At 41.4% G+C, this 27,915-nt stretch overlaps 1 long non-coding RNA gene across 1 annotated transcript; it reads left to right on the forward strand.

Moving 5' to 3' along the window:
• On the forward strand, positions 1–26,492 carry LOC126281302 (uncharacterized). Its single transcript, XR_007551246.1, has 3 exons — positions 1–57; positions 20,410–20,529; positions 25,000–26,492. It is a non-coding gene; the product is annotated as an uncharacterized LOC126281302 (long non-coding RNA).
• The last annotated feature ends 1,423 nt before the right edge of the window (positions 26,493–27,915 follow it).

Below are 27,915 nucleotides of genomic sequence, written 5' to 3' on the forward strand. Positions count from 1 at the left end.
GGTAGAGCTGAGTGGCTCGCAGGCAGAGTACAGGATCGTAACACGGAAATGATAACCGTAAGTAGTCAATCGTCACCAGCGTCAGAATTGTTTAAGCCTCTCAAAGCAGATCATTCAATTTTTGTCAAATCTGCACTGGACGAATAGGCCATGGAAGAAATATGTGTTAACTTACTACGAAACTCTAAGTCTAAAGCTTCAGTTACATTAAATTACATGGACAGAAATACACATAAGTGTATGACAACCGATTTCCGTATAAACTGTTGCGTTTGCGTAATTAATAGCGAGCCAAAAATGATCTATAATTGGAAAGATGAGTGGTTGGATTCAGAAAGAAATAAACAGGAGGTCAGTGATGGCACGGTAAGCATTTTGATAGCTAAATGGCCTATTCAAACTTAGTTCCCAATTTTGTCAGCAAACGTACAGAAAATACGGCCGTGGAGAAAGCTGAACATTTTAAAGAGTACACAAGTCTGGAGAAGACTTTTATTCATTACAGGATGGTACTGACGGATTAAGTTATTGATACTGATACGATGGTGATGATGGCGAAACCTTAATAAAAGTGTGAGCTCATCAGTATATTTGCAGGGGAATCGATCATAACTGTAACAAGAGCAGTTATCGATCACATTCGTTTGATGTGTTGCAATTGCATCTGTGAAATACATAACAAAAGAACTACTAATTACGATGAAATATGTCTTTGACGCAGTTTCAGAAAGCCCACAGGGGCTAGCTGCATATTTGTCAAATGAAGTGATTCATTAACGACTGTCCCGTACGTGAAGACAGAATCAAACAGGAACTTCGCTCAATCATTACGTGATTTGAACACATATGGGTATGACTTACTATGATACGATGAAACATAAAGAGGTCAGCTGTGCAGCGCAGTGAAACGTGGCATTTAATCTGGGCGTGTCTGTCAACTGGTGTGGCAATGTATTACATGAGATAGATCTCATGATTGTGATATGTGAGACTTCCTGCTTTGCAATTTCCGTCAAAGTACTTTACATTTCTAGTCGCCATACACAACATCCATTAGAGAAGGTACTTGTGGCTCATTTTCTGTCAAATTGTTAGATTTGAACTGTAGTATTTGTGGTTGAGCTTCTGTACTGGGCAGGCGTAGACGTAGGGTTAAGTAACACTGATGATTGTGAATGCTGCCCGTTTCATTACGTATTTTAGTGTTAATTGGAAGTTTCTAATTGTTGTTTTCTATTGAAAACATATCCGTTTCGAGCTGTTCGTGCTTTTGTTAATTTACTTTCGTACTATGTAGGTAGATACAATATGAAGTAAGCGAAGTACTTCAGTTGCTTACTTTCGACAGTGAGAAGAGAGAAATGTCTGATTACTTCATAGGGCTATACGACCAGTAAATCGATACAGGGGTACTTTTTATCGAGGAGCATTGCAAATAAAAGCATGTGCTATGATAGAGCAATGTGTATAGACTTATAGAAGTAATCAATGAAATACTAGAAATCGATGAGAAGCACTGATTTTCAGAGGAACATGAATTACTGTTTCAACGACGTTGAAATGTTTTCCAGTCGAGAATACTACTGAAGATAGTTCTCACATAATCGGTCCTGGATATTTGCTTTACGGAGCAATTAGATGATAATCGGGAATCAGGTGCTATTATATAATTACCCATCGAATATGTTGCAATACACAGTTCGGAAAAGCAGATTCATTTTCTTCTTCAAAGTGAGCCCGTTTCGTTGCTGCAGTATCTTTTGTTGATGCGTGATTGCTATTTATGATTCGAAAGTGACGTAACAGTGAAGAATGGTGCTGTACTTGGCTATAGTATTGATTTGCGAGACGAGCAATTTCCCTGCTTGTTGCTAAGAGAATATCTCTGCTTGACGTAAGAAGTTGTTATGGGTCTTCATTCATAAAGTATCATCACATTATGATACATTTGTTTTCGTCATCAGCGCGTTGAGTAAATTACTAAATATCTCTGGAATGAGGGGAAGCAATGGATAAGGAACAGCACTTTCATTTTGGCAAAGGAGGGGCTCAAATTTCATTCGACCTTCGAGATTTACTTTTTTCATTATATCCCCAAATATATTGGGAGAAATCTCTTGAAGGTTGCTTACAATGGACACGGCCTATTTCCTACCAATTGTAACATTATGTGATTGCCTTATCATTTTAAATCATTCACTAATCGTGCAGTCGCTCGGCAACAGCTACAGTTAGCAAATAATGTTGCGAGAATCTAAAAGGTGAACGACCTGTGACGTAACTTGTTTATTGTCGAAGCGCTGTCAGAGATGCAGTGAGTTATTGACTTTGAAAACCGCGGCCCGAAAAAACGGACAAAAGAAGAACACTTTTACACATTATTTGTATGTATGAGACATTCTAGATGAACAGTTACTCATTCTTCTCTTGTCTCTTGTAACTTGTGTCGGACGCGCATGTGTTGCCGCCGTATTATTATCGTTAAAAATATTATTTTAGTGTAAAGTAAAAGTGCAGTACTGCATAGCAGTAAATTTATTGTGCGGCGTGTATGTGAAAACGTCAAAGGAATTATTTTCATTACGAGAAGTGCCAGTCAAAACGGCGTCCATGTTAAATTCTTCATTGTAGTGTGAGTTCATCTATTAATTGCCATAAATTCAGAGTTAAATGGAACTAGTGTATGGACTATTTATTTAAAGAATCTATGTTTCACTCCTTCATGAAGTTATTTAATTTTCTTCATGTTTCTGCCAAATAGAGAGTTCACAGTCACGAATTCTTTCGTAGAGTTCGGACAGAAGTTTCATGAGGCGAAATATTTTCTCCGCGCCATATTCTACTGGTAAATGCATGATAAAACTACGGTCCCTTAGGAAATTCATGTTGAGCTATTCAAAAATAATTATATTTTGAATAGGCATTTAATCTCCTCTGCAGTGCAACTTCCGACTGATCAGACGATCCAACAAGAAACAGCCGCACACGGTCGGCGTTCGCAAATATATTTCCACCGCTGATTATAGCTATATGTTGCAGCACAACAGTAAATATATTGTTATAATTAGCGACTACGAACGGGGACATTTATAACTGTGTGTTTATGTATACACATTACGTAAACATATCGTTATACCGTTCTTGTCGAATCTGAGTTTCATGTTCCATCTCCAAGTACCATGTCGGTGAGGGGTGACTTAGAACACACTCTGAATCTTGCGCTCTGCCTTTAATCACGCGCTCGTGGACGGAGAGTTAAAGTCCAATCTTAATTCCTTTCTCCTCTTTGTGAGTCGAGGGGTTATTCTTGCGCCATTCAGTCCTTGTGCTATTCATTTCTCTGTTCTGTCGAAGGATGCTCCTAGTATCAATGTATAAGAGGAAGAGATATTGGAACAACATGGATCTGTAGGTGGTGTCATTGGGATTGGGATTTGGTATTAAACGTGGCGCAACACTGTCATATATCTAGACGACTAAATTATATTCTATTTTACAGAGATCAGTGTCATCCATGGTGATGGTAATATACCAATGTGAGCCCCAAACGACATATATGTGTCAGTTGTTTCTTGGAGTCTTAACGTTTTTTTGTAAGTCCTTAATCTAGGCGACTATCACGCATACTACTGGCTCATGTGTTTTCAGTCTTTTGCAGCATTTCTGTGCAAATTAAGTCCTCAAATACCAGCACCATTCGTGCAGAAGTTGTAAACCCTGAAGATGGCGGCTGAGGCCGTGCGGTTCTAGGCGCTTCAGTCCGGAACCACGCGGCTGTTACGGTCGCAAGTTTCAATCCTGCCTCGGGCATGGATGTGTGCGACATCCTTGGGTTAGTTAGGTTTAAGTAGTTCTAAGTCTAGGGGACTGATGACCTCAGATGTTAAGTCCCTTAGTGCTTAGAGCCATTTGAAGCATTTGTAAACTCTGAAGGACAAGACTCTAAATTGCAGGTGAAATGAGCTATGCAATTTGCTTCATGAACTCTGAAGACACGAAAGGCACCGAAATCAACAGCGCTGGCGCAGATGAATAATCTTGATGACAGCTTGTAATAGGTAGAAGCTGCAGCCTTTGAACATTTCTGTGGTCACAAAACCTTCTGCATCTGCGTCTATACTCCGCAAGCCGCCTTGCGGTGTGTGGCGAAGGATACTTTCTGTACCACTGTCGCTTGACCCGTTTCCAGTTCCAGCCGCGATTATTTCGTAGGAAGAACGATGCCGATAAGACACAGTGTGAGCTCGAATCTCTTTAACTTTTTTCTCATGGTCTTGTCGCAAGATATACGTAGAAGGAAGCAATTTATTTTTAGACTTCCAGCAACGCACACTCTTGGAATCTAAACAATAAACCATAGTGTGACACAGAACGCCTTCGTTACAGCTTCTGCCCCCGGAGATCGCTGATATCTCTGTGACGCTTTCGCGCTTGCTAAATGAACCCGTAACGAAGAGTGCTGCTCTTCTTTGGATCTTCTCTAATTCTCTATCGGTTCTCTGTGGTATGGATCCCATAATGACGAGTAATATTCAAGTGCAGATCAAACCAGAGTCCTGTAAGCTACTTACTTTGCTGATGAACTACATTTCCCGAGGAGCCTTCTAATGGTTCTCGGCCTTGCATCTTCATTCCACTTCAGATCTACGTCTAGATATTTTATGAAAGCAAGTACTTCCAATGATGGTTCTACAATCGTGAAATCATATAACAACAAACTTCATGTCTATGAATTTGCAATAAGTTACATTTGTTTATGGTGAGAGTCAATTGCCACTAAAGCGTCAATAATCTGAAGGTCTCCTTACATTTAATAGGTTCACGAGTTCTGTGTGTACAACACAATCATCTGCGAAGAGCTTTGTGGTGCTTCCGGTGTTACCTAGTTCTCCGCTTGCAACATTCATTCTCTTTTTCGTCTGCAACTTGTGCATATCTTCAGTACATAATCCCCCGTTAATACTTCAAGATCCACCATCGTTAGGTTGTTCTGTTGTGCCATGATGGGAAAAATGCTTCGCTTTTGGCGCTCGTGAATCGGGGAGGGCAGCAGGGACGCGAAACGCTAAATGTGTCCATAGTACTGATGTCTGCAAATTTTGTTTCCTAGTACCTCCGTGTAGATATTTTCTGAATGCTGGGTTACTCTTGTGTTACACCATCTTACAGCGCCTGCTATAACTGAGTGCGAAAGTCCACTTTTTAATCATTGCGTGCCTTTGAATTATGTGTTTGATACCCTGCTCGACCGTGAAACCTACTTGGTGGTTTGTCGTTCGCCGCCTTGGTGCAGTACATTAAATCAGTGCTGAGACGCCCTTTGGTATCCGAAGGATTCCATCAAGGTACAAAATCATACAGATTGTCTGAATCTAGAATGGAGACACTAACTGGTAGTGGGAGAACTACGGCGTGGCTTACAGTGCATATTTTGTACCTGTTTCGCGTTCTTTGTTGTCAGCGTCCGATCTTAATGGCCAGCTTGTGACTGAATGACCTGCCTCAGGAGGCCCTGGGTTTGGTTCCAGGTACTATAAGCGATTTTTCGTCTGTGGGAAGACTAGAACGGGCCACGTGCAATCCCTGAAGCCAGCTGAGGAGCTATTTGACTGAGGACCCAGTAACTCAAAGGTTTGGGAATCTGACATCGGCCGGGGCAGCGGTATCCTGATTCATGCCCCTCCATACCACATAGAAATGAAGTCATATGCCAGAGAGTGGCACGTCGGCCTATTCTCATTGCTTAGTGCCCTCCGCCAAATCGCATTCGGATCTACGGGCGGGTCTACTCAAGAGGATGTCGTTATAAGGAGAAAGAAAACTGGCGTTCTACGGATCGGAGCGTGGAATGTCAGATCCCTTAATCGGGCAGGTAGATTAGAAAATTTAAAAAGGGAAATGGATAGGTTAAAGTTAGATATAGTGGGAATTTGTGAAGTTCGGTGGCAGGAGGAACAAGACTTCTGGTCAGGTGACTACAGGGTAATAAACACAAAATCAAATATGGGTAATGCAGGAGTAGGTTGAATAATGAATAGGAAAATAGGAATGCGGGTAAGCTACTACAAACAGCATAGTGAACGCATTATTGTGGCCAAGGTAGATACGAAGCCCACACCTACTACAGTAGCACAAGTTTATATGCCAACTAGCTCTGCAGATGACGAAGAAATTGAAGAAATGTATGATCAAACAAAAGAAATTATTCAGATAGTGAAGGGAGATGAAAATTTAATAGTCATGGGTGACTGGAATTCGGTAGTAGGAAAATCGAGAGAAGGAAACGTAGTAGGTGATTATTGACTGGGGCAAAGAAATGAAAGAGGAAGCCGCCTGGTAGAATTTTGCACAGAGCACTACTTAATCATAGCTAACACATGGTTCAAGAATCATAAAAGAAGGCTGTATACATGGAAGAAGCCTGGAGATACTAAAAAGTATAAGATAGATTATGTAATGGTAAGACAGAGATTTCGGAACCAGGTTTTAAATTGTAAGACATTTCCAGGGGCAGATGTGGACTCTGACTACAATCTATTGGTTATGATCTCTGACATCGTAATTCTGTCAGAGACAGCAAAGGACTTGGAAGGACAGTTGAACGGAATGGATAGTGTCTTGAAGCAAGGGTATAAGATGAACATCAACAAGAGCAAAACGAGGATAATGGAATGTAGTCGAATTAAGTCTGGTGATGCTGAGGGAATTAGATTAGGAAATGATACACTTAAAGTAGTAAGGAGTTTTGCTATTTGGGGAGCAAAATAACTGATGATGGTCGAAGTAGAGAGGATAAAAAATGTAGACTGGCAATGGCAAGGAAAGCGTTTCTGAAGAAGAGAAATTTGTTAACATCGAGTATAGATTTAAGTGTCAGGAAGTCGTTTCTGAAAGTATTTGTATGGAGTGTAGCCCTGTATGGAAGTGAAACATGGACGATAAATAGTTTGGACAAGAAGAGAATAGAAGCTTTCGAAATGTGGTGCTACAGAAGAATGCTGAAGATTAGATGGGTAGATCACATAACTAATAGGATTGGGGAGAAGAGGCGTTTGTGGCACAACTTGACCAGAAAAAGGGATCGGTTGGTAGGATATGTTCTGAGGCATCAAGGGATCACCAATATAGTATTGGAGGGCAGCGTAGAGGGTAAAAATCGTAGAGGGAGGCCAGGAGATGACTACACTAAGCAGATTCAGAAGGATGTGGGTTGCAGTGGGTTCTGGGAGATGAAGAAGCTTGCACAGGATAGAGTAGCATGGAGAGCTGCATGTAACCAGTCTCAGGACTGAAGACCACAACAACAACAACTTTTCTTGTATAATATCAATGCAAATTAAAAGCAGCTCCACTAGCTTGTGCGCCGCAGATGGTGCTGCTTTTTTAGATACATGCTTAGTGAGCAACCAAAGCCTTTCTAGGTCGGTGGATTTTGGGTGTCGAACAGCAGGATATTTCCTTTTTCATAGCATTAGCTCTGTCAGGATTAGTGAGACTGTTTTGTTCGTGAGTTCATTCTGAAATCTGAAAAAAAAGTTTCAAATGACTCTGAGCACTATGGGACTTAAAATCTGTGGTCATCAGTCCCCTAAAACTTAGAACTACTTAAACCTAACTAACCTAAGGACATCACACACATCCACGCCCGAGGCAGGATTCGAACCTGCGACCGTAGCGGTCACGCGGTTCCAGACTGAAGCGCCTAGGACCGCACGGCCACACCGGGCGGCTCTGGAATCTCGTACGACATTCTTAGAGCTAGAGGAATGGCCTCTGAAAGTCCCAAGTCACGTTATTTTAGACATCAATAAGGGTAAAATATGGTAGCGCTAATCTTAATTGTAACGGCCGTGAAAATGTCATACTCTCCAGAGCCCACCAATAAATCCTTACATTATAAAGGCAGTACTTGCAGTTGTTGTCACACATTAGGTTACAGTTACCAGAAGTCCGATTAAAATTAACATCACGACACATAAAAACTCATAATAGCTCACGGCGTCCGGTTCTGGTGTTGTCTCACTCATGGCCTTGTCCTGTCAGACCATTTAGTGGTGTGTGATTTATATGTACTTCCTTTTGGCCTTTGTCACTTATAATCACTGGTCGTTACCCACAGTTGCGTAATAAACTTCGATCATAGATACTAGTAGACTGGCCTTGCTGTGCAGAAGCTGTAGGGCTGGTGTGGCTCCAACATAAACCACGTGACTGTTGGCAAAACACGGAGGGATTTCAAATCAGCAGTCTGCCATCCTATGTTTGTATCGTATTTTCCCCACATTTCTCAATTGCTGCCAAACGCTTTCAACAAAAATTACTTTTCATTTGCGAATAATTATGCGAGAACTACATTTGACCTGGATTTGTTCACAGTACCATTTATAAAATGTAACAAATACATCGAACGCCACTCTGGTTGCGCTGCGAGACGAAATTACCATAAACTATCAATTAAAGTAAAATTTCGTTAAACTTATTTTAAACAGTAAGAGTGGGCTTGTGTCAAAACTTTAAACATTGGATTCGCCGCGTTTTGAGCTCTAGTCCCTTATAAAAGAAAATGGGATATGGGAATAATGTCAACTATAGGTGCCAAATTTTCCAGTATCAATTTTAGGTGTACTTCAAAGGTTCATTTCTCAATATTTTTACAAAAGTTTAAACTATCAGTTTAAAAAAAATGATATTTTAGATGAAAGGTGAGACTTTGAAGTTTCAGAAAATAATTTTGGAGCCCACATTTATGTAATAGTATTAGAAGGTAGAAAAAATTCTCTTAATGTGTCGACTATAGGTGCTCTTACCTTATTATAATCTCACCTGAATATACAAATCCTTGCTACCTGTGGCCTATTAAGTGCCACAAAATGAATAATGCATATACCAAGGTGAATATTGTGCACCGCAGTAAAAGATGTCAATTATGACTCAAGAAACACCTATAAAATTTCAAATGAAACTGTCGTTATAGCTCTCAATTTAACCAGAGCAGACCATAAATTAAATGTTCCAAGAGACTATGCAATGATTTTAATTTTTTAAATGGCATTTCTTCACAGTTGATGAAAACAATCTCAAGGAAAACTCTTCTCATGGTTAAAACACGGTTGTCAACTTCTGTCTTAAGATAGTCATTCTGTGGGGAAACAAACTGCAAAATAACTGACAGTACATAATTTTTTAAGAAAACTATCTAAGGGACACTTTTCATTCCTAATATTGCAAAACTGTACTGACCCTCATCCAGATTAAGAGCTATTTTCCAGGGCACAAACAGCTTAGAGCTCATCTGCCAAAACAAAAACATTTGGCAGTCTCTCAGTACAATAAGAATAGGGGCTCTTATTTTTGAAAAATAATGCCTGTACAGTGATCTGATTTTGTTCTGACACTGCTTGGGATCATGAGGAAACTTTTCCTTGCCTCTGCATAATGATCATGTGGGCATAAATAAAATAAAACTCCCCTTTAATTATCATTGCAGTTTGTGGACAATTTTAATAGCTTACTACAAATGCAGCAGAAGACAATTAGTCAACCTAGAGCTTAAAAACTCACTTTTTTAACATAAATTTTAGGCGCACCTTAGGAGTAACCTTTACAGATAGGAAAAGTTGTTCTTACACTGAAAAGTGAGGTAAGTTTTCTGCAGAGTTCATAAACTGCCAATGCCATGCACAATGTCACATTTTCATGACGTTTGGAAACAGTTGCATATGAATGAAATATATATACCTGTAGTTGCTTCACTCAAACAGCATTCCAAATTTCTTATTGCAAGCTTATGCGACAAATCCTTAGTACCTGGTGTCTGTAGTGGATTCATATTGCCATAGGTAAACACTATCCATTGCAGTAACAATTGAGGTAATAGAAATACTTATGTGCTTGACACTCCAATGATATTTACAAACATGCACTGTCAACACCATGCACAATCTCACATTTTCGCTAAGTTCCTTAGCAAATTTTGAAAGCTGTTGCATATGAATGAGATATATGTACCTGTACATGCTTCACTCAGAGCCTACTGAATTTTGTATTACAATCTCATCTGACAAATCCTTACTACCTGGTGGCTATTACGTATCTATAGCAGACACAATTTACTGAAGTGAACACAATCCATTGCACCAACTACAGTTGACTAAGAATCAAGAAACTGGTTTAAACTTTTACGTGAAACAACTTTTGGGGGTTTGAGTTTTCATAGATAACATGAAAAGAAATACATGTGGGTTCTTTCAAGTGCTTTTCTCATTTTAAATTTATTACGTTTTTTTCTCAGTTGCTGCAAGTATTCAAAGAAAACTAACATCTCTTGGGAAAAAATAGATATGCAGAAAAAGTTAACTCAATAATTTATTTCACAACATTATTGTATTTCTTACAAAATTTGGTTTCACATTTTCTATCTTACAACACAATATTTTCCAACAGATTTATTTCTTAAGCCCATATTCTAAGAGGGCAGAACAATGTTTAACAGATAAAAAGATATAGAAGACACTGACAAGAGAATAAATCTAGTAAAAATATAAGGGCCCAAACAAATTAACAACACAACATACAGATCTAGAAGGAACAAAAAATAAAAAAAGACAGTACATAAATATATATTCTGTTAAGAGCAAAAGAATATCTAGGTTCACATAAAACAAATGAATCCAATTGGTCTGAAAACAGAAGTAAAGTCCAAACATATATTGAAAAAGGCTTTGTGGATGCAGTACAGGCACTTAGAAAGGCTAAGAACTCCAGATACCTCTGTTTGTACTTTGTGTAGACATCATGGTTCAAACATTAATAATAATAAACGTAACCTTGGCAATTATTAACTCTAATGTAATAGGGATCAGGTATAGAATATTTAATGTCCCTTAAACAGCACAGTTTTTGTATATAAACTCCTCACACAACCTTTCTGGAATGTTTCTGTCACAGACTTTCCAAAATGGTGATTTCTAATTTTAAAATACTCAAATAAAATTGATTTAATTAGAGCATTTCTGTGATTTTCTGTGGGCTCAAATTCCATAATATATTCGTTGGTGGATTGAAAAACACTACAATCAATATCTGCCACAGCACATGAAACAAGAACAAGCTTAATATTTTACTTTTGCAACATTCCCTTCGCCTGTTGCAACCAATAAGCTCGCTCTGTTGCTTTGCAAATTTTAATAACGTCAGCAGAAGGCATAACTAATCCTCCCACATTCTTTCTTCTGATTATTCCAATATCACTGTCCACTGCCCCACACAAGGAATTTGCACATTCTACACAATGTACTGACTTAGTCAATATATGCACAATGAATCCTGCTATGTATGCAACAACATTCTGTACATAATTTGACAGCTGTTCAAATGAGACAGCAGGAATGTTGTATGAGTAATCATGAGAGACTGATGCAACATCTAGGCCTAACTTCTCTGAATTACAATTGATATTTGATGTAAATGGGTTAGATTGCATTACATCCAGTCCAGAAGATACACTGAGAATGGAACAATCTGCAGTATCCAAAGTAGGTCCAAATTCTGACCCTCTTACCTGCTGATGGACAAGCAATAGTTTGTAGGCTGATTTGAATTGAGCTGCTGTGCGATTGTTGTTATCACCACCATATCTTCTGATTGAGCTGAAAAATGTCTATGTGGTCCTATAGCAATTTATATGTAAGCAAAGAATTTAGTTTTGGTTGAGAGCTGTCTATGAGGGAAACATGTAATTTTCTTAGGCTCTGTATACATACAAGAAAGCCAAGGAAACCAGTCTTTCTGTTAGTATACAAAATAGATGGCCCATTAGCCTCAAGTCTCAGCTTCTTAATATATTTTTCCACTTCATCAAGAAATGGTAAAATATGGCCAGCTGTCTGCATTGACAGAGGAGATTTATACCCTTTGGACAGGAGATTCTTACTATTCAAACAATCAAAAAGTTTGTTCATTGTCCTTATAAATTTAACTGTATGTTCACATCCTTTAAAGTCAGCTAGCTGCAAATCTTTGTCAAGGAATTCTAGAGCATTAGCTACACTACCACTAAATGTTTGCACAGCAATCCTTACATTCATTTTATGACGATACCACTCAACGTGTTTTGTTCTTATTTTTGTAGCAGCCAGAAGTTTCTCCACTTTTTGCAGCTCATATAATTTTAATACATAATCCCATTTTATTGGATTTCTGTTTCCTTCGAAAATGAGACCTTCACCAGGTAATGTATTCCGTATTAGCCTGAACATGTGACATGGATCAAGGAATATGCAAACATCATCCTTACATAGAGGGTGTTTAAAAAAAAGATTTCATTCTGCATGTTGAAAGACAGGCCCCTAGCTTGTCTACCATTGCAATGTTTACACGAGCACCATCAAAAGTAACAGAAATTACTTCTACTCCAGCATCATATGTATATTTCAACGCCTCCTTAAGTAGGTTTGATTTTTCAACAGCACCCAGGCCATTGACTAAAAAGTAGCCAATTGGAATTTTCCATGAACCATTAACAGCAGTCAACATGAATGTTAATGCCTCATTTGCAACAGGCAGATTGTCATTGTCAAGATCTGTACCATAATCTATGTAACCAATAAACTTATTTCCACAAAATTCAACATGCTTCCTTATGGCAATATCATCAAATGACATGGCACAAAGCAATTTCTTACCTTTGCTAATGAGTTCTTGACTCTTTATTCTAAGCGCTATTGCTCCTTTTTTACTGTAACCAGGATCCCCATCAACAACACTGTACCATTTTCTTAATGTTCGTGGATGTGGCAGTGATGTTTTAAAATGTTTCCTTACATAGCTATATGCCTTGCTACTGTAAAAATTTAGTGTTAGAGCAAAGGTCGGAAGAGCTGCTGGATACATATTTGCTTCCTTACCTTTACTGACACGTTGGAGCAACTCCGAAGTACCAGGTGGCAGCATCTGATACCAAAAAGCCACATCATTTATGCATAAGTATTCCAACCTGCAATCAGTCATACATTTTGAAAATGAAAGTCATTGTAAATATACTTGCCTTTAGGAAATTAGCCAGGGATTCATTTATAACACGATTATTTTCAAGATTATTTATCAAAGATTTCAAAGACAAGACTTTCTTCTTCATCCCACGAGATGACCGGTGCAAATTCTTTAACTTTCTGGCTTTGATGCTAATCTGCCGTCTTGCTACATCTATCACTTTTTCTGCTATGCCAGGAGTACACAAATCGCTATTCGAAAAGTCCCCAATATACCAGAAACTTTTGTTTTTCTGGGTGTTCTTTTCCATACTGCATAACGTCACTGTAAGGAAAACAAAAATGCATGTTTTGAGGTATAATTTGTGGGCGAAGCATGTCCGAAATGGCACTTAACGAAACGTGCAACAGTTCTATGCTAATACAATATTTTACTAACTCGCAGTTGTTACACACATTCTAACAACATTCAGACTTACAGGCATTGGAAGCACAGACTTCAGAAGACGAGGCATCATCTAACGAACGCCTTCTAGTGTATGATTTACGGAGCTTAGGCCTCTTCGATTTAATATGCTCCAGAAAATCGAAAAGTGTCGGGATAGCATCACTTCTTAGCCAATTCTCTCCAGTCTTAGCCCTATAAAAACATCAGGTTTAAAAATGACAGCCATTGTAAATACAAATTATAAATATACGTTGTAAATAACAACTAACCTATCAAAACATTTCTCCTCGAAGTGCTTCGAGCAAAGGCGCGTATTTGCAGATGGCTTAAAGTTTTTCCGCTTCAGGGCCTGTATCCAAAGCTGCCTTCGGTTTTCATCCTTAGGGAACCTATGAGTAGGAACGAGAAACAGTTATACTTACTTCTGTAACCGAATTATTACAGATACTTTCCAAAATGTAGTATGAGTCTGACTTTACAGGCACCACTTTCAACACTTTAATTTACGTGAAACTCTATTTCAAGTGTAAAAAACATAGAAAAGTCACTTCAGCAGATTTATCATAGAAACATTTACACGTGAAATATAACGCCATTTCCCCCGACGAAACGCTGAGTACAGTCATAAGCGCAACACGAAACAACCATGTTTGGCCAACATTCACGTGACTTCAGCCCAGAGATGTTGGAGCCACGAAAATGACGTCAGGGCCAGTCTATTATGTTGATGGTCGAAGGTAATAAATCGTTTGTTTATTATGGAACTTTCGTCTGTCTACTAAGGTGTTGTCTCCTAAATGAATTAAAATTGCTTATCTTCGTAGAAAAGGCTGGTCCTATAATGAACTGCTACAATTAATGAATTGGTAGGCCCATTTCAGTAGACGGTCGGTAATACTCGATTTCATCTACCGACGATACAGAAACTTGACACGCTTCGGCCCAGAGGAAAAAAAATGCATTTTGTCCCACACTGGACTCGGTGCCAGGCTTAAATCTATTCATGTCTACTTGGTACGGCACAGTCATTCTTGTAATAATTAGTGATGCCCTTGACGCTCGTTCACAGGAAACAGTATGTCCTATGAAGCGATAAATGAGTGGCTGTTGGTGAACTCAGCTCTTGCTCATTGAATGGAACTGTAAATTGTGTTATGAAGGAAAACGAATAGTGAAGTACTAATCATTTGTATTCATCTTCCATTTGTCGGAGTTAAACATTATATGTTTATTCCCTCTGCTCGACAAAATTCTCGATATCTCTAGCAACCTGTCACTTGGTTCCTTGGCAGTTGCGAAGATTGCACACTATAGCTGTCAGAAGTTCGTCGTATTTGGCGGCATCTACAGTGTGTACCAACGTTCTGTCCTCAAAGAGTAGCGCCAATAGTGCCGAAGCGGCGGACTCTGAGTGAACGTTAGCATATCTTGAGCTGAAGGCGGAGTTAACTTCTTATACACGATCCACGAGCACTGAAAGCAGTAAAGCTATAAAGGCTCTAGCCTGCCATTGGCGTCGTAATTTGAGGGTAGGTGAGTGAGTATCTTTGATGGCAGCCTATAATAGGTACTACCTGCAGTGCTTTTTGCATTCACCAAATCTTGGCCAAAATATCTCCTCTCTGGCGGCGACGTGTTTTCTCTGTGTTGAGTATGTAGTCTACCATAAACACTTCAAGATGTACCTTCGTTAAAGTGGACTGTTGTATCGTGCTGGGGTGTTCATACCTCTACGGTGTTCATGACACAGTGGCGGTAAGTAGCGACGTGAAGCATTAAAAGTACAGCTGTGACTCTGGTCAGCAGATTTAGTTTCCTAGGTCCTCCACCGTGGAGATAATTCCCGATAGCGTGGTTACACTTATACTATATAATCTTACGCTGCTTGTAACAGATGAGCTGGTCATCGCACGTCTCCTGTCCAGTTTTGTACACCTCGTTCACAGGCAACTAGGCTTTTGAATTACGTATTAGAGATACAGCTCATCAAAGACACGTGTAAAGTGGATTTTCCACGTGCCATTTTGTTGCATCACAGTAATTCAATGATAACACGAGCTGTCGTGAATAAAGTATTCTATGAATCGTGTAGGTTCTCTGACTCCAGAAAACATTAAATTTTAATTTGAGAAGAGTAGCGTTGCTTACATCAAACCTTTTCTTCCTAATTCGTCCTTTTATATTGTGACGTCAGTGTCGGTAATTGAACGGTCATCTTTGACCTATATGTTGCTCATTGCGAGGGCCTGAACATGCGCTCTTCTCAAGCCAACTGAGGAGTTTCTTCAGTGAAGAGTAGCGGCTGCAATCCCTGCAAATCTCACAGCGGGCGGTACAGCAGTGTGCTGAACCCATGTCCCGCCGTACCACATGTAAATGACGTAACCTGGCATAGGATGACGCAGCAGGCTGCCTCTTCGCGTAGTCTCTTATGCCAGATCGTATAGTTACCTTTTTGTATTATGTCAGAGCAAATTGAACGCGACCCTCGTAATCAATCAACTTTGCCTGCTTTGGTGCCGCAGAATGAACTATTTCATTGAGCACGTGTTAAACCGGCTACCAGTACCTTTCTTTATCACTGGTCTTTGCAAGTTAAATATGTGGACATAGTTCTTCCACATTACCGCCTTTATCAGTTATGGTAGGGCAACGTTTTTGTTGGTATCTTTCTGGAATCTCATGCGTCATTACGAAAGCTAGTGAAGTGTAAGCTGAGAGGTTCAGGATAGGTTATCTCGTATGTCTCCCGAAGCAGAAAATATGGTAGCGTTAAGCAAAACTGTAGTGGCCACGAAACTGTCATCTTCTTCGAATATCACCGACAAACTCTCATACACTAACGGCAGGATGCTGTTGCCGATCCACACAAGGAACGGTCGCCAATACTCCGAAGAGCGTTCCTTAAATAGAACGGCATACAGAAACTCTCGAGACGTCAGTCAGCTTCTGGTAATGTTTCACCTCACGGCCTCGGCTTGTCGTAGCGTATTATGATGCATCGCTTTGACTCTTGTGTCCATTCACCGTTAATGGTGGAAGTATGTTGCGTAGTTGCTTCAAGTAATACTTTTTTTTTATAACGGAGCTTGCCTTTGCTTACTAAGGTCCTTTGTCATGAACGAGTCTAAATTGCTTCTTTCTGTAAAAGAACTGAGTCCTATGATGAATTTCTGCAGCTAATGAGTTCATAGTCACATCTTTCTCTGTGTTCAGCGATAGTACGTTTCTTCTTCGGACGATCAAGAAACCTGAAACCCATCGGCCCAGAAGAAACAACTCCATTTTGTACGACACTTTACACGGGTAAAGGCTTAAATCTATTCATATCTATTTATCTGATACAATACAATGGCTCCTGTACTGACAAGTGATGTGCTTCGCAACTGGAGGCAGCATGTCAAAGTTAAGTCGTAATTCTGTACTTGTTGATGAATTGGATCCTTGATAATTGAACTGAAGTTTTCGAATAAGTTGTACGGAATTTAAATTTGCCGCTGATGAACATTCTATGTTTATCCCCTCTTCTCGACAGCATTCTCAATATTTCTCTCTAGCAACTTGTCGCTGGGTTCCTTGTCAGTTGCGAAGATTTGCTTCCTCTTTGTAATAAAGTCTTAAATGTCGTAATGCAACCTGGGAATTATGTGTGAGATATCGATGCCAACATTAGCGCTGATACTAAACGGACGTTTCCAGCTTATGACTTGGTTGGAAGTTCGTACTGATGTATAGTGGAACTATCGACATAAACTATCTGTTACGACTCAGTATTTACAATTACACGTTGTTGCCTTCATATGCGTACGTTACAGATACATTAGGAAATTGCAGAGGTGATATGGACCGATTTGATGAAATTGCATAAAATATTTCTTCAGTTTTTCGATTTATTTTGATAAGGTTCGCCAATATTTACTTTGCGATACCAATCTCTTCTCTTCAATTCACAGCAGCGTTTAACACCCGTTATCCGCGAGTACTTGTTGCGTATATTCTGATGGTTCCTCCTAGAATTTCTGCCCTCTGCGGCTCCCTCTGGTACCTTGGAAGTGAGTTCTACCTTAGCATCTGTTTGTCTTCCTCTCCCGTTTTCTGCACGGGTTTTCGACAGTAGCATTCGTTTCCTCGCCCACTCTGTAGAGAACATCTACATTTCTTATCTTACCATTTCCCTTGAGTTTAATTTATAACACTACATTTTAAACGCTTCGATTACTTTCTTTTCGAGTTCTCACAAAGTGTACGATCACATTCATTCAGTTCTGTCCTCCAAGCGTACTTTCTCAGAAATCAATTAAGGATATTTGCTTCTGTATCGGCTTAATCAGACTGGAACGATGCACGGCAGATGTTAGGTGCACGAACAGAGTTACGTATATGGTACGGAAAGGCAGCTTTCACGTAACATGATCAGATTGCCATATTGTAGTTGCTCATTTAAGGCTATGAACACAAGCCTGTGAAAGCATTATCTTGTAGTGCGGGAAGAATTATATTAAAGGATAAAGTGTATAATGGGTTAGAAATCAGTATCACAACCACTGCAAGGCCACAGTTACAGACACGCCGATGGAGCACAAGCTGCAGACCCCAAAAGATGGGTAGAAAGGATTTGTCTTCCCTGAAATCTTCGTAATGGTCTCAACATTCTTCTGCAAACAATTGGCACTTTTGGGGAAAAGACAAGCGCTGAGTGGAAACCAAAGGTTGCTGTTATCGTAACCTTTCGACGAGAAGTGCAGCACTTTTCCTCATTACGAGTATGAAGGATGAATTTCTTCCCCACAGCCATTTATATCAAGCGCACAGTTACATCGCTCCAATGAATAAGGAACTGTTTGCTTTGCTCTGACTACCGGTGTTGTAAATGTACAAGCCGCAGAAGATGATAAATATTGAGGGTTTTTGAAAGGTACAGACAGGCAATTAACACAGAGGGCTCCAACACATCACCCCAGAAGAAGATAAACAAAGAAGATTCTGAAGGCTACAGGCAGTGGAAACAGCACAAAGAGTGCTCGCTGCTGAAGACTCCGAGACATCGACGGGCGGTGGAGGATTCGTCGCGATCACCTGAGTATTAAGTATGTAAGTAATGAGACGACGTTTTTCTACTCTTTAAGGCAGTGTCTGCTGCGATAAACATTTTTAATTACCTTTAGTTATACGTCGAATCGAAATCGAGTCCAGAAAGTACACCTTTTAGGGTCACTGGGTTAGTAATTTTACACTCTCCTGCGGGACATGAAAACGGTGGACGGAGAAGTTTGAAACTGAGGAGTTTAGTGTACGAATAGCCATATTAATAATGCAATGTGCCAGAGGAGCAGACTCCTGGGTTCGTGTCTCGTTCCGGCACATGCACAAAAGAAAGATCACGATGTACGACAAAAGAATTCTCCGAATGACTCTGAAATCGGTAGACGTGGTAAACATGTACAGACAAACAACTGATAAACGTTTCAGAAAAGTTGAATGATTATTTCAAGAGAAAGCTCCAATTGTAGCCTTAGTGCAAGCAGTTATTCGATTTGGCATTGATCAACATAGCTGTTGGATGAAACTTCCTGGCAGATTAAAACAGTGTGCCCGACCGAGACTCAAACTCGGGACCTTTGCAAAGGTCGCGAGTTCGAGTCTCGGTCGAGCACACAGTTTTAATTAGCCAGGAAGTTTCATATCAGCGCACACTACGATACAGAGTGAAAATCTCATTCTGGAAACATCCCCCCGGCTGTGGCTAAGCCATGTCTCCGCAATGTCCTTTCTTTCAGGAGTGCTAGTTCTGCAAATCTCGCAGGGGAGCTTCTGTAAAGTTTGGAAGGTAGGAGACGGATACTGGCAGAAGTAAAGCTGTGAGTACCGGGCGTGAGTCGTGCTTCGGTAGCTCAGATGGTAGAGCACTTGCCCGCGAAAGGCAAAGGTCCCGAGTTCGAGTCTCGGTCGGGCACACAGCTTTAATCTGCCAGGAAGTGTCATGTCAGCGCACACTCCGCTGCAGAGTGAAAATCTCATTCTAGAGTTGTTGGATGTCATCCTGAGAATTATCGTGCCAAATTTTGTCCAGTTGGGGGGGGGGGGTTATACTGTTGAACACTCGAGCTGGTTTGAAGGCCCTGTCCATAATGCTCCAAATGCTCTCAACTGGGGAGAGATGCGGCGAACTTTCTGGCCGAGGCAGGGTCTCGCAAGCACGAAGACCAGCAGTAGAAACTCTCTCCGTGTGCGGCCCGGCATTGTATTACTGAAATGTAGACCGAGGGTGGTTTGCTATGAAGGGCAACAAAACGGGGCACAAAGTGTGGTCGACGCTCCGGGTACAGTTGTTGATAACCAAAGGGTGCATGCCATGTAATGAAATGTCACTCCAAACCATCACTCCTGGTTATGGTGGGCGACAATCGGGTTGGTATCTCACCTCTCTCTGAGCGTCTCCAGCCACGTCGTCTCTAGTCATTCTGGGCTTAGGTTTCAGCGCAATAGAGCCCGCCCACACACAGCGAGCGTTTCTGCTGCTTATCTTCGTGCTTGACAAACCCTATCTTGGCCAATAAGGTCGCCGGATCTCTCCCAATGGAGAACGTTTGTAGCATTATGGGAAGGGCCATACAGCCCACTATATCAACCAAAGCTGAGCCAAATAGGTGCTTGGGTAAGGGCCAGAGGTGGACCAACGTGAAACTGACTTCATTACATATCTCAATAGGTGAAGCTCTCTCTCTCTTGAATAGATCACTCAATTCTTCTGAAATTGGAATCATTTCCCTATTTGCTTGTCTGTATATTTACATCATATTTTCCGATATCCGTCGCATTTGAATAATTCCTTTTTTGGTCTCAAAGTGTAATTTTTATTCCTCGCAACTAAATCATAGTGATATTTATAGTACTGCTATCCTTGAGTGTGGTATAAGGAAGCAAAACTAAAACGTTGTCAGTTTATAGTTTCAATAATTTGTCTCTTTACAGATTGTGTTTGATAGTACCAATCGTCTTCACACTCAGGACTCCGCTCTACGCTATACTGGCGAAAAAATTGCTCGTGTGGAGGTTCTCAGTGCCACTGAGAGTCTTTGGTTACATGAATGGGTAAATATAACAACTGTTTCTAAAAGAAATAGACGCCTAAGGCTCTTACCCTTCTAATGAGATTTTAGGTTATAAGTAAATGGGAAAATTTTGAACGGTAATTACTTCAACAGTACATAATGTTGCGTCATTTATTGTCAGCCAGAGTAAACGAATGATTGCCAGAGAGTCTGTTACCACACTACTGGCCATTAAAATTGCTACACGAAGAAAATGACGTGCTACACATGCGACATTTAACCGACAGGAAGATGATGCTGTGATACGCTAATGATTAGCTTTTCAGAGCATTCACACAAGGTTGGCGTCCTGACATGAGGAAAGTTTGCAACCGATTTCGCATACACAAATAGGAGTTGACAGGCGTTTCCTGGTGAAACGTCGTTGTGATGCCTCGTGTAAGGAGGAGAAATGCGTACCATCACGTTTCCGACTTTGATAAAGGGCGGATTGTGGCCTATCGCGATTGCGCTTTATCGTATCGCGACATTGCTGCTCGCGTTGGTCGAGATCCAATGACTGTTAGCAGAATATGGAATCTGTGGGTTCAGGGAGGTAAAAAGGAACGCTGTACTGGATCCAAACGGCCTCGTTTCACTAACAGTCTAGATGACAGGCATCTTACCTGCATGGCTGTGACGCATCGTGTAACCACGTCTCGATCCCTGAGTCAACAGATGGGGACGTTTACAAGACAAAAACCATCTGCGCCAACAGTTCGACGACGTTTGCAGCAGCATGTACTATGATGGCTGCGGTTACTCTTTACACTGCATTACAGACAGGGGCGCCTGCGATGTTGTACTCAACGACGAACCTGAGTGCACGAATTGCAAAACGTCATTTTTTCGGATGAATCCAGGTTCTGCTAACAGCATGGTGATGGTCGCATCCGTGTTTGGCGACATCGCGGTGAATACACATTGGAAGCGTGTGTTCGTCATCGCCATACTGGCGTATCACCCGGCGTGATGATATGGGGTGCCATTGGTTACTCGTCTCGGTCACTTCTTGTTGGCATTGACGGCACTTTGAACAGCGGACGTTACATTTCAGATGTGTTACGACCCGTGGCTCTACCCTTCATTCGATCCCTGCGAAATCCTACATTTCGGCAGGATAATGCACGACCGCATGTTGCAGTTCCTGCCCTGGCCATCACATTCCCCAGATCTCTCGCCAACTGAAAACGTCTGGTCATTGGTGGCCGAGCAACTAGTTTGTCACAATACGCCAGTCACTACTCTTGATGAACTGTGGTATCGTCTTGAAGCTGCATGCGCAGCTGTACCTCTACACGCCATTTCAAGCTCTGTTTGCCCCGGCGTATCAAGGTCGTATTGACGGCCAGAGGTGGTTGTTCTGGGTACTGATTTCTCAGGGTCGATGCACCCAAACTGCGTAAAAATGCAATCACATGTCAGTTCTAGTATAATATATTTGTCCAATGAATACCCGTTTATTATCTAAATTTCCTCTTTGTGCAGCAATTTTAATGGCCAGTAGTGTAAATGACCGATCAATAAGTGCTTGACTTTGGCGCAAAGTTCACTTCCAAACTATATGTATATTGTTTGAGTCTGTAATAATCCATGGAAGTAACGCACACTTGTATCCTTATGTTTAAGACACTATTTCTCTAATTTTGACACAGTGGTCACTCCACAATATAAAGTCAAAGGCAAAAAAAATAGACTATCTGATGAAAACTAGCGGAACACTGGTATATAATGGGCAACTGCGCAGTAAGTGTCGTGGGAGGCAGGCCCGCCAGTACCAAAGTAGGAGTGCCGTATCGTGTACTCCGCAGATAAACAGTAACTGCAGAATGGGTCGATGAGGAGAGCTCGATTACTTAGTATGTGGATTAGTCACTGGATGTAATCTGAGTCACAAATCCGTCAGGGACATTTCAACCATTCTGAAGCTGCCTAGTTGGACTGTTGGTAGTGTGATTGTGAACAACTTGCAGGTAAGATGGGACCAGTGTGACACCACGTACTGGCGAACAGGTACCGTCGAGCACCGAGGAAGTCTGCTGTCAGAGTAGCATTAAATTAGCAGAAGGAAACGCTCTTCAGTTCCAAAGTTATGTCAGCTGTCGAGCTAGCACGATGTGAGTTGAGAGTTACAAGTAACTGACACCAGTGACAGAGCAGCTCGGTTAAAATGGACAATTTTGTAATGAATACCAACGGACGTTTGAGGTCGTGTAAATAGCGACGCCACGGGGCAGTTTATGACTGAAAACGAGTGATTTGGGGCGCTGTACCCAGTAGCAATCTGATGGAAGTGTTTGCGTTTGCCGGCCGCGGTGGTCTCGCGGTTCTAGGCGCGCAGTCCGGAACCGTGCGACTGCTACGGTCGCAGGTTCGAATCCTGCCTCGGGCATGGATGTGTGTGATGTCCTTAGGTTAGTTAGGTTTAAGTAGTTCTAAGATCTAGGGAACTGATGACCACGGCAGTTGAGTCCCATAGTGCTCAGAGCCATTTGAACCATTTTTTTGTTTGAGTTTGGCAAAGCCTGGGGAACGTTATATGTCGTCATTTGGAGTGCCACAGCGAATTGCAAAGGAAGTAAGGTTGCGTGTATCGTTGTTGGAGTTTTACGCATAAGAAAACGCTGAATGCGGAAAGATATGAACACATTGCACTCGCGTTTTGTATTGCCTACATTGGAGGGACGGCTCGAGCACACAACAGTTGTTTTTACCAACACAAAAATGCAGCTTGTCTTAAAGCTGCCGTATGAGAAATGATTTGCTGACAATACGTTTTTAGACATGGACTGGCCAGCCCTTAGTCAGGAGTCATTGGAACACCTTCCGGATGAATCAAAAAGTCGTGCTCCTATCCAGATTTCAGCGTCCAACATCACTGCCTTCTTTGTTTTGGGCTCTTATGGAACAATAGGCTCTCGTTATTTAAGACATTCGGACGTAGCAGTGAAAGCGTCCCCAGCAGATTTCAATTCGTCATAAAGGTGAAGGGTGGGTGCAACCTACAACAGTGTCCACTATTAGGTGCCTGTATACATAAGTGCACATACGGTACATTGTTATTTGGAGGAGAAAGTTGCTGACTGGAATTTCGTCAAAATAATTCCCAACAAGTAGTAAGGCTTTTATTCCAATCACTGCTATCGAAACTTGGTTATAATATTTCTGCGCCGGCCGTAGTGTCCGAGCGGTTCTAGGCGCTACAGTCTGGGACCGCGCGACCGCTACAGTCGCAGGTTCTAATCCTACATCGGGTTTGGATGTGTGTGAAGTCCTTAGGTTAGTTAGGTTTAAGTAGTTCTAAGTTCTAGGGGACTGATGACCTCAGAAGTTAAGTCCCACAGTGCTCACAGCCATTTTGAACCAATATTTATGCCACTTCCTCTTCTGTTTCATCATTACACAAAACGTACCACCCATTTTTGAACTTATTCGCTTTTCTCAGTCAATACCATATTGTAAGAAATTTACACTGAAGAAACCGGTATAGGCACGCATATTCAAATACAGAGATATGTAAACAGGCAGAATGCAACGCTGCAGTCGGCAACGTCTATACAAGACAAGTGTCTGGCGCAGTTGTTAGATTTGTTATTGAAGCTACAATAGTAGGTTATCAAGATTTAAGTGAGTTTGAACGTGGTATTATAGTCGGCGGTCGAGTGACGGGACACACCGTCTACGAAGCGGCGATGAAGTGGGGGTTTTCCCGTACTGCTATGTCACGAGTGTACCGTGAAATCAGGAATCCGGTAAAACATCAAATCTTCGACATCGCTGCGGCCGGAAAAAGACCCTCTAAGAACGGGGCCTACGAAGATTGAAGAGAGTCATTCAACGTCACAGAAGTGCAACCCTTCCGAAAATTGCTGCAGATTTCACTGCTGGGCCATCAACAAGTGCAAGCATGCAGACCATTCAATGAAATATGATCGATATGGGTATTTGGCGCCGAAAGCCCTCTCATGTACGCTTGATGACTGAGCGACACAAGGCTTTACGCCTTGCCTGGACCCGTCAAAACCGACATTGAACTGTTGATATATATATATATATATATATATATATATATATATATATATATATATATATATATATATATATATATATCACTCCACCTGTATTACGTATGTGCAGCGTGTCATATCGTCCATCACTACCGTGATTAATCCTGATCGGCACTGTCTCTGTTCCTTAGTAACTGTCAAGCAATACAATATATGTAAACTGAGACTCAAGTTCTTATTTCACCACTTCTGACAAGAATTTTGTATGACAGAATCCCAACATTCGCTTGTTTTGCACAGTGCCTAATCTTTTTTCTGCTTTTATTAATTGATCAATACCACGAAATAACTTTCAGGACTAATTTTACCTACAGTACGTCGAGACTGTAGTATAGTTTTATTACATACTAAGAAAAGACTATTAACATGCATGCTCTCATGTATGATTTTTACCACCCATTAAGTTTCAGGCGGACTTTCACAACCAGTTAAGGAGAATGAGGGGCAGCCATCGACGCAATTCTGCTAATGGTTGCTGTAACACTGGTGGCGTCGCATCAGTGCGGTATGCAACGTAGTCCCGTCTGCAGTGGACTAGTTCACTACACGCTGTAACACAATGCAGCGTTTCCTCCAGGAGACACCATGCCGGAGTGAGCAACAGTCCTTCAACGCCGTGCATTCTACCGGTAGAGTCCTCGCGACGGACATCGGTAGAATGTGCAGCTACGTCACTGCTGACTCAACGAGCTGCGTCAGCAGCCAAGCAGCCGCTGATCTACGAGCCGTCAGCCAGTCCTGGTGCAATCAAGCTTCGAACTGGATCCGCCAAGGCGATGCCACACGCTAGTCGCCATCTCCTTGCACCCCAGCCACTCCCCGATGCTCCCGGGTTCAGGCGGGGCGCCAGCCGTTCCTGCCAGCCTCCAGCGGCCATGTGGAGTTCGCACTAGCCCAGCCACCAACTGAGCTGCTAAGTGAAACATGGTATCCGTCACCAGGGGCGCCGTCGACCCAGCCGCTATAACGCTGTCAAGAGCATTCCTCTGACTCAGCGTACGTCACTCGCTGCCCGCTAGCTACAGTCGGAGTAAACACTTCCGACTCCAAGCTCGCCACGGTACTGCAGATCCCATCACACAGCTTCCCGCACAAGCCACTCTGCAGCCGAAAGTGGCCATTCTGTAACACTGCTACTTCGCATGTTCTCTAACAGTTGAAACGTCCTCTTTGAACAATTATACACGAATGTGCTTAAACTGACACACAATATTTTTTGCGCAGCGCAATCTGACTTTCAAAAATCCCTACAAAAGAATGGCCCTGACTAACATTAACCTATACGTTTCACATATCACTTACCTTACAAAAATCTTGGTTACTCGAACTACTGCAATACAGCGAGCACCACTACTGCTAGCTAAATAAAAGATTCAAACTACGGAAGGCACTAACTACTGATAGGTATAGTTAGCAAATGAAAGATTTTAATAGAGAACAAACACTGTATTTACCTTAATAGTCATAATATATATAGCAGTTCATGACATCCAGTCTTACAAATTTCAAAACTCCGCCATTTCTCTCCCCACATCCACCACTGCTGGCGGCTCACCTACAACTGCGCAAAGCTATGCGCTGTTCACATCCAGCTGCCCAACACTACAATAGCGAATATTACAACAATGCCACTCAGCCACAGAATGCACACAGCACAGCCAGTGATTTTCATGCAGAGCGCTATGTGGCGTTACCAATAAAAAAACCTAAACAGCCTACTTACACAGTGCATTCGAATGTAGATCCCAGACTTCAACGTAATCCAAACAAACAAATAACGTACATATTTATGATATGCAAATGAGAAATTTGTAAGAAAAAATGTAATATGATGAATATGTTTCGTGAAATATTTAACATAAAAATTAGTTTTGTTGAAATAAAAATCTGAAATACACCACAGCCTACTACATTCTATTAACATGCACTTAAACATACCAGAAACACAAGTACATTATAAAGTTTACATTACTTTGTTTATTATTATCTCTATTGTGCTAATAATATAAAATTACTTCCAGCCACACTCACTTACAAAAGTGTCCATCCACACTGACATTACTAAATTGCCCTAACCTACATTTCATTTTGAAGCACAGTGAACAACGAGGTACCTAACCCAATTTTCATCGGCGGTAATCCCCTTCCAATCCAGCGACCAGGAAATTATTTAACGGTACTGCTCCATCGTATTGTGGTGTATGCCCCCTGAATAGCACTGAGTAATGAATGGGTCTGTCGTTGACTGCCGGCCGCGGGGCCTAGCGGTTCTAGGCGCTTCAGTCCGGAACCGCGCGAGTGCTACGCTCGCAGGTTCGAATCCTGACTCGGGCATGATATGCGTGATGTCCTTAGGTTAGTTAGGTTTAAGTAGTTCTAAGGTCTAGGGGACTTATGACCACAGATGCTAAGTCCCATAGTGCTCAGAGCCATTTGAACCTACTCCTTGTTTCCATGCAGCAAATATATAATGCACAGTAAACTATATAAAAAAAATGGTTCAAATGGCTCTGAGCAGTATGGGACTCAACATCTGTGGTCATAAGTCCCCTAGAACTTAGAACTACTTAAACCTAACTAACCTAAGGATATCACACACATCCATGCCCGAGGCAGGATTCGAACCTGCGACCGTAGCGGTCGCGCGGTTCCGGACTGAGCTAGACCACCGCGGCCGGCAAACTACATCACTACTCCAAAATTCACACTTAAGTTGGTTGGTTTGGAGAGTAAGTGACTGGCAGTGTTCATCCAACCACTTTCACATTATTTCACTACCGTTCCATTCTAAAATAGCGTGTGCGGAAAACGAACACATGTATCTTCCCGTACGAGGTGTGATTCCTCTTATTTTGTTACGGTACTCATTACTTCCTATGCAGGTAGGCGTCAACGAAATATATTATGATCTCGCCGCAACGAAAAATGCCTTTGTTAAATGATAGCAACCCCAAGTCGCGTATATTCATGACACCCTTTTCGTTTAAATTTGGCAAACCTTTCTAGTTGCTTCATTTGTTTTCCGTGCAATGGGTTATCAGATCCGTGCTTATTAATTTATTTAGTACTTTATATTTGTAACTGAAGTGCAGCTACTTACGGAGTTGATTGTGGGTTTCAATTATCGTAGGGCAGCGAAACTTGGTCGTTATGCTAATGCGTTAATGAGGAACCAATTTGCGCTGGAAAGAAGTAGGTTCCTATTTTTGTCACTAGGTGGTGTGGCGCTAGTGCTGTACAGCATCTCGTCGAAGTCTAATTTAATAAGTTTGGTGTATTTCCACGAAAGAATGGAACACTTATGTCGTGCCTTCATATTA

Source organism: Schistocerca gregaria, chromosome 7 (genome assembly GCF_023897955.1).
Source record: "Schistocerca gregaria isolate iqSchGreg1 chromosome 7, iqSchGreg1.2, whole genome shotgun sequence".
NCBI classification, from domain to species: domain Eukaryota; kingdom Metazoa; phylum Arthropoda; class Insecta; order Orthoptera; family Acrididae; genus Schistocerca; species Schistocerca gregaria.